This window comes from Arachis ipaensis, chromosome B03 (assembly GCF_000816755.2).
Source record: "Arachis ipaensis cultivar K30076 chromosome B03, Araip1.1, whole genome shotgun sequence".
NCBI lineage: Eukaryota > Viridiplantae > Streptophyta > Magnoliopsida > Fabales > Fabaceae > Arachis > Arachis ipaensis.
Window position 1 is genome coordinate 86,268,176 of NC_029787.2, and position 8,581 is coordinate 86,276,756.

Below are 8,581 nucleotides of genomic sequence, written 5' to 3' on the forward strand. Positions count from 1 at the left end.
CAAAGCTAAGTCACAATCTGAAAAGGTTCACCCAGTTATGTGTCTGTGGCATTTATGTATCCGGTGGTAATACTGGAAAACAAAGTACTTAGAGCCACGGCCAAGACTCATAAAATAGCTGTGTTCAAGAATCAACATACTGAACTAGGAGAATCAATAACACTATCTGAACTCTAAGTTCCTATAGATGCCAATCATTCTGAACCTCAATGGATAAAGTGAGATGCCAAAACTATTCAAGAGGCAAAAAGCTACAAGTCCCGCTCATCTGATTGGAGCTATGTTTCATTGATAGTTTGGAATTTATAGTATATTCTCTTCTTTTTATCCTATTTGATTTTCAGTTGCTTGGGGACAAGCAACAATTTAAGTTTGGTGTTGTGATGAGCGGATAATTTATACGCTTTTTGGCATTGTTTTTAGTATGTTTTTAGTAGAATCTAGTTACTTTTAGGGATGTTTTCATTAGTTTTTATGTTAAATTTACATTTCTGGACTTTACTATGAGTTTGTGTGTTTTTCTGTGATTTCAGGCATTTTCTGGCTGAAATTGAGGGACTTGAGCAAAAATCAGATTCAGAGGTTGAAAAAGGACTGCTGATGCTGTTGGATTCTGACCTCCCTGCACTCAAAGTTGATTTTCTGGAGCTACAGAACTCAAAATGGCGCGCTTCCAATTGCGTTGGAAAGTAGACATCCAGGATTTTCAGAAATATATAATAGTCCATACTTTGGCTGGGTTTAGACGATGCAAAAGGGCGTTGAACGCCAGTTCTACGCTGCAGTCTGGAGTTAAACGCCAGAAACACGTCACGAACCAGAATTGAACGCCAAAAACACGTTACAACTTGGCGTTCAACTCCAGAAGAAGCCTCTGCACGTGTAACATTCAAGCTCAGCCCAAGCACACACCAAGTGGGCCCCGGAAGTGGATTTATGCATCAATTACTTACTCCTGTAAACCCTAGTAACTAGTTTAGTATAAATAGGACTTTTTACTATCATATTAGACATCTTTGGTCTCAGTTTTAATCCTTTTGTAACATCTTGGGAACATCTTTGGATTATCTTTTGATCCTTTGATCACGTTTTGGGGGCTGGCCATTCGGCTATGCCTGGACTTTATCACTTATGTATTTTCAACGGTAGAGTTTCTACACACCATAGATTAAGGTGTGGAGCTCTGCTGTTCCTCACAGATTAATGCAAAGTACTACTGTTTTTCTATTCAATTCAACTTATTCCGCTTCTAAGATATTCATTTGCACTTCAATATGATGGATGTGATGATTGTGACAGTCATCATCATTTTCAACTTATGAACGCGTGCCTAACAACCACTTCCGTTCTACCTTAGACTGAATGGATATCTCTTGGATATCTAATACAGGGGACCGAGTTCGAGTTATTAGTGTCTTCGTGGTATAAGTTAGAACCCATGGATGGCCATTCCTGAGATCCGGAAAGTCTAAACCTTGTCTGTGGTATTCCAAATAGGATCTGGGAAGGGATGGCTGTGACGAGCTTAAAACTCGCGAGTGCTGGGCGTAGTGACAGACGCAAAAGGATCAATGGATCCTATTCCAGTATGATCGAGAACCGACAGATGAATAGCCGTGCCGTGACAGAGCATCTTGGACCATTTTCACTGAGAGGACGGGAAGTAGCCATTGACAACGGTGATGCCCAACATACAGCTTGCCATGGAAAGGAGTAGGATTGATTGGATGAAGACAGCAGGAAAGCAGAGATCAGAGGGACGAAAGTATCTCTATACGCTTATCTGAAATTCTCACCAATGAATTACATAAGTACCACTATCCTACTTTATATTTTATTTATTTTCATCCACTATAATTTCTTAATACAATTTAATCCGCCTGACTGAGATTTACAAGGTAACCATAGCTTGCTTCAAGCCGACAATCTCCATGGGATCGACCCTTACTCACGTAAGGTTTATTACTTGGACGACCCAGTGCACTTGCTGGTTAGTTGTATGAAGTTGTGAAACAGATATAAGATCATGAACGTGCGTATTGAGTTTTTAGCGCTGTTACCAAGGAATGGAATGATCACGATTTCGCACACCACTTATCTGTCTACACTTATCTTTCGTGAGCGACGTGATTTCTGTTTCAATTTTGCTTAACTTCTTTTTCAAGGCTCCTAGTTATAACTTCTTTCAACTATATCTATGTATGTATTTTATTTTTGGAGGTCGTAGCGCCTCACCACCCCTAATTTATGTCCTAGACGTAAAGCTCTGTGTGGTAGGGTGTTACATGATGCGTCTCCGCCGGTGCTAGCCATGAGTTCGAAGCCGCTCATCTAATGTGTTGAACCTCACAAGCCTCATCGTCGGTCACTAACACCCTTACTCATTCTCACTGCCGATCACCATTCTCTCACTCACTATCATCACCTAATCATCAATATGTCCTGTACCGTGCTCGTTCAACAATGTCGCCACCTCCAGCCCCACGCTCATTCATCATCATCGCAGTCTTCTAATCTATCTTCTTCGTCATTGCTACCTCCAACAGAATCGTCACCGCCACCAGCAGTGTTGTTGCCACCTCCAACAGCCTCTTTGTCACTCACCATCACTGCCTCCCACAGTCTCATTGTTGCCGCCGCATCAATCTATCCTTCTTTCATCGCCTCTTTTTGTTTGTCGCCACCTTCTATACTAAGTCATTTTCTCTTATTAGACTTTTTTTTGGTTTTTTTCAACATTTGGGGGATTAAGGTTTGTTTAATATTTGAAATTGTTAATCTTTTGAGTTTATATCTTTATTTGTGCAATTGTTGCTGAATTTTTATTTGGGGTTTAAGATTTGTTCAATTGTTAATTTTCTGTGTTCGAAATTTTTAATTTTCTTTATTCAATTATTAATTTTTAAAATTCACAGATATTCAGGTCTCTGGCAGACACGGGATCCCCATTATTTATGGCAAGAACAGGGGTGGATTATGGTGGCAGGAGGAGGGGGAATGTCCTCACCTCTATGGGAAGTCGTTGCTATTTCTAAGCCCACCCCACAACACCATCATCTCGGATAAAAGAAAAACAAAAGATGCTAAAAAACACAACCACTAAATCTACAAGTTATTTATTTATTGTTGTTATTAGTTAGTTATTATAATTAATTAATTTTTTTAAGTTGAAAATAGTAGTAAAAAAATATAATTTATGAATAGTATTTTATTGTTGATTAGCATTAAATAAAGTATTTGTTTGTTGTTTAAGACTAGTTAAAGAATACAATTTGTTGTTGTAGCAGTAGTAGTAAAATTACTAGTGTTAATGTTAGGTAATTGTTGTTAATATATATTATTAATTGTTAGTACATATTTTTAGTATTTTAGGTTTTTTTTAAATAATCTTTTAAAAACAGAATTATATTATTTAATAGTTGTTAATACATATTTTTAGTGATTTATCTTATATTAAAAAATAAAATTATTATTATTATTAATGATTAGCTTTTATTTTTAGAAATTTTTTATTTTACATAAGATATTAAAAGTTTCAATTATTATTAATTTAAATTTTTATTTATTTTAGTTTTATTTGAAATATTTATTAATAAAACTGAATTATTAGCGAGCTTCATATTTGGACAACTGTTATCACAACAAATGAACAAGTAAATGTATAAGTGAATGCGATAAATGAAAGCAGCAACTTTCAACAAGTGATAAAAAAATAAGGTGCTTACAGTGACGGGTGTGTAACACCCTACCACACAGAGCTTTACACCTAGAATGTAAAATAGAGGTGACGAGGCACTACGACCTCTAAAGTAAAACATGTACATAATATAGTTGAAAAGGGTTTATATCTAGGAGCCTTTTGAAGGAAAGTTAAACAAGAGCGTCAAACAGAAAAGTGCATTACTCACGCAAGCGATAAGTGTAAACCGGATAGGTGATAAACTGCTATTTTACGGCTTATTTTGTACTAAATTGAGTGGATTTTATCCATTATTCTCACACTTATCATAGAATTCACATATTTTTCATTTCCCTTCCTAATTTTGTGCTATGACTGAAAACATGCTTCTTTGGCCTTAAATTTGCTAATTTTAATCCTCTCTTATTACCATTCGATGCCGTGATATATTTGTTAAGTGTTTTCAGGATTTATAGGAAAGGAATGGCTTAAAGGATGGAAAGAAAGCATGCAAAAGTGGAAGAAACACAAGAAATTGAAGAAATTGCTAAGCTGTCAATCTTGACCTCTTCGTACTAAATCGATCATAACTTGAGCTACAAAAATCCGAATGAGGCGGTTCTAGTTGCATTGGAAAGCTAACATCCGTGCTGCAGATATCAAAAGTCGCTGAGGGCAATTTCTGGGCTGTTTTTGGCCCAGTTTTAAGCTCAAAAATACTTATTAGAGGCTGCAAAGTGAGGCTGGAAAGGGAAATTGATAAACTCCGATTTTGCGGTTTATCTTGTACTTAATTTGGGAAATTTTATCATCTTTTCCTACATTTATTCAATGAAATAGCATGGTTTTGCAATTCTCCCTTGATTAGTGCTTAAATGTGAAAACATGCTTTTTAGGCCCTAAAATTAGTGATTTTAATTCACTTTAATTCCATTCGATGCCTTGCTATGTTTGTTGAGTAATTTCAGGTTCATAAGGCAAGTATTGGATGGAAGAAGTGAGGAGAAAAGCATGCAAAGTGGGAGAACTCATGAAGAAATGAAGGAACCGTAAAGCTGTCAAGCCTGACCTCTTCGCACTCAAACGACCATAACTTATGCTACAGAGGTCCAAATGAGGCGGTTTTAGTTGCGTTGGAAAGCTAACATCCGGTTCTTCGAAATGATATAAAATTTTCCATATATTACTTCGTGTTTAGGGGCGCCCACGCGCCATGTACGCGTGCAAGCCAATGCTGCTCGTGGCCCACTAAAGTGAAATCGTGGCCAGCGATTTTGCAGCTCATTTTGGGCCCAATCCAACTCATTTTCAATGCTATTTCATGTAGAATTCAAGCTTGGACAAGGGGGGAGCAATTGTTTGGTAGTATAGCATCATGTAGGTTAGTTTCTAGAGAGAGAAGCTCCTTCTTCTCTCTAGAATTAGGTTAGGTTAATCTCTTCTAGATCTAGGTTCAATCTCATGTTTTCATCTTATTTCCTTTATGAATTCTTGCTTCTACTCTTTCATTCTCATGATTTGTAGTGTTAATTTTCCTTTTATGCTCTCTTTTATGCTCATGGATGTTCTTGTTAGATTTGGATCCCTTTTAATGCAATTTACTGTTTGATGTTCTTTTAGTGTTGATTTGAGTTGTGATCTTACTTTCCTTGCAATTGGTAGTTGTTAGATTTTACTATTCCTTGCAATTTATTATGCTTTCCATTTGTACCCACCAAGTGTTTGACAAAATGCTTAGTTGGGCTTTAGAGTAGATTTAGAGCATTCTTGGCTTGGAAAGGGTAATTAGGCAATCTTGAGTCATGAAAACCCAACTCATGTTGGTGATCTAGAGTTGTTAGTTAATATTATTTCCATTGACTCTAATCTTTTGCTAATTCAATTAGTGAGTTGATTAGGACATTTGGATTGAGATTAACTAGACTTGTTTGACTTTCTCTCATGGAAGATAACTTATACCTTCTTCCAATGTTGGAGATGACGAAATAAGATAAATTCTTGTTAATTATTGATATGATTAATGACTAGGATAGAAAGCCTATGATCTCAAACCTTGCCATGAATGTCTCTCTTTATTAATTGCTTTCTTTAATTGCTCTCTTTACTTTTCTTGTCATTTATTTTATTGTCCTCTTACCAAATCAAACCCCCCTTTGTTCTTCATAGCCAATAATTAAACACTTCATTGCAATTCATTGTGAGACGACCCGAGGTTTAAATACTTCGGTTAATTCTTATTTGGGGTTTGTACTTGTGACAACTCAAATTTTTGATGTGGGAATTATTTATTGGTTTGGAGCTATGCTTACAACGAAGTTCTTGTTTCTATAAGAGAAATTCTAGACCGACACGACAAAATCTCATTATCATAATGGCGCCATTGCCGGGGAGTTGCAATGGTGTTATGTTATTGGCTATTGTGAATATGTGAATATGTTTGCCTTTTGCTTATTTGTTAGTTTTTGTTAGGCTTAGGACTTGTTGCTTATTTTTGTAGCTTTTGTTTTTATTTGCTATTATGAATTCTCATCCCTTTGGCTATGAGTTTGGCTCAAATTATGTTGTAGGGAATGGAAGCTACAATGAGGATGTGCATCAAGGATGGAACAATCAAAGATGGGAAGAGCCTCAAGGGATTGATTAACCTTCTTGGCAACAACCACCTCCGGATTCTTATGGGTGTAACTCTAATCCTAATGCATATCAATTTAATGGATGTGGTGACCCTTATTGTGATTGTCAACAACCACCACCATATGCCTATAAACCACCTCCTCAACATAATTTTGAACTACCTTACTCACAAGCCCCTTTTCACCAACTACCTCCATATGACCCAAACCCATATCCACCATACCAACCACCTTGTGAACTATATGAACCATATGTAGAACCACCCCAATTCCACCACCAATACCCTCAAGAACCACCACCTCAATACTATTACCAAGATGAATCACCTCTCATGTATGATAACTTTCAACCACAAAATGAATTCCCCTTTTCACCACAACCCTCCATGAAAGAACACCCATACCCTCAATATACACCACCTCCATACCCTTATCAAGGTGAACCAACTTCCAATCATGAAACTTTCCTCCCAAACAATGAACCTTCTCTTCCACTATCACCTCCCGATGAAGCCCCCACGCATGAATTGAGGGATCTTCAATCTCATATCCTAAGGCGACACGAGGAGGATGAAAAGAAGTTTGCGGAGTTAAGAGCAAAAATGGCTATCCTAGCGGAAGCCGTTAGCAACATAGTCTCCTCCCGACTAAGCCTAAGCAACCAAGGCACTCCCATTGATGAATGTGGAGAGGCAATTAAGAAACATAGTGAGGGAGTGAGTTTAGAGCTTCAAGGTGAAGAAGAGGAGTTAAAGCAAGAATTGTCACAAGGGGAGGGAGTTGAGGAAATTGGGCCGGAAAAAGTGGTTGAATAGCTAGGCAAAGTTGAGCAAAAGGTGAATTTCAAGCTTGAAGACACTTCCACACCAAGTGATATTGTTGATGATCTTGTGGAAATTTTCGAACTTTCTTCCATTGAACTTGAAGATGATGTAAAGGAGGGTAATGCGCAACCTCCTAAGCATATAATGAATGATGAAGAATTGGAAGAAGGTGAGCAAACAACAAACCTTCCGCTTGAAGATGAACCCATACCAACACATAATCCTTTGGTATTTGAGGAATTTTCTCCTATTGATATTGAAGTAAATGTTGAGATAAGTTCCACATTACCTCCATGTTGTGACATGAAGAGTGGAAAAGAGGTAGAAGAAGTTGGTGAAGAGGAAGTTGAATGTGAAGAACTTTGTCAAGAGAAAAAGGTTAAAGTTGAAGAAGCTTGCCAAGAGGTAGAGGTAATCAAATAAGAGCACAAGGGAATGGAACTTACAAGACCATTGGAGACGTCCCTTCCTAAGTCACCATCCAACATAACATTCAAGTGGTAAAATTCTTATCTCTAATCTTTACTTTCCCACTTGAATATGGTTTGATTGAAAATGATGGGCAACTTAGAGCTCTTTGTGGGGTTAAGAACAAAAGAAAATTGATTAGTGGGTGGAATAGCCAATCAAGGTTCCTTATGGTTAGAAGTTTAAAGTCTAAGTGCAATGGTTGGTATAATTCTCAACTAAAAGGGTCTAGGAGAATGCTTTGGTGCTCACATGAGAATTCACAGGCCTTGTCATCCAAATTAAACTATGGTAGTCAACGGGAAGATGGGTGTAAGAACAAGGTTTGGGACCCCGGAATTCATTTTCACAATCAAAACTCTTGGGGCCTTGTCATTTACTTAAGCTTACTTGAAGGCCTTGTGCGCCTAATTTGGGATCCTGGTGGACATTGGAGATGCAAACAATGGTGGGGATTCAAGGATGAATTCAAGCATAAACCACCTTAGCAAGGAACCCCCACCAAATGTCCAACTTAAGGACTTAAACTAAAAGTGCTAGGTGGGAGACACCCCCACCATGGTATACTCTTTCCACTCTCTTTTAGATTTGGTTAATAAGTGATTTGAGTTGCCATTATAGGTAGTTTTCCACTTTTCTATACTCTTATACATTTTGCTTTATTGATAGGTTGTTTGTTGCATTCATGCTTTGATTAGAATAGTTGTTGTTAGATTGTACTTTGCTTGTAGTATAAGTTTTATTTTTAGTATGTTTGAAAATTTTTCAAAAACCAAAAGATTTATTGTTAAATTTTATTTTTGATTGTTTTAGAATGCTTGTAGATTAGGAGAGTGCCCTGTTTTTGAAAAAAAAAAAGGGCATCCGCGCGCAAGCGTGCTGTGCGCGCACGTGCCAGTGGTGCATATCGCACTCCTGGTACAAAAACCAGAGAGTTGTGCCAAAGTTGTGCCTACTCCATGTTCGCGACCCATGCG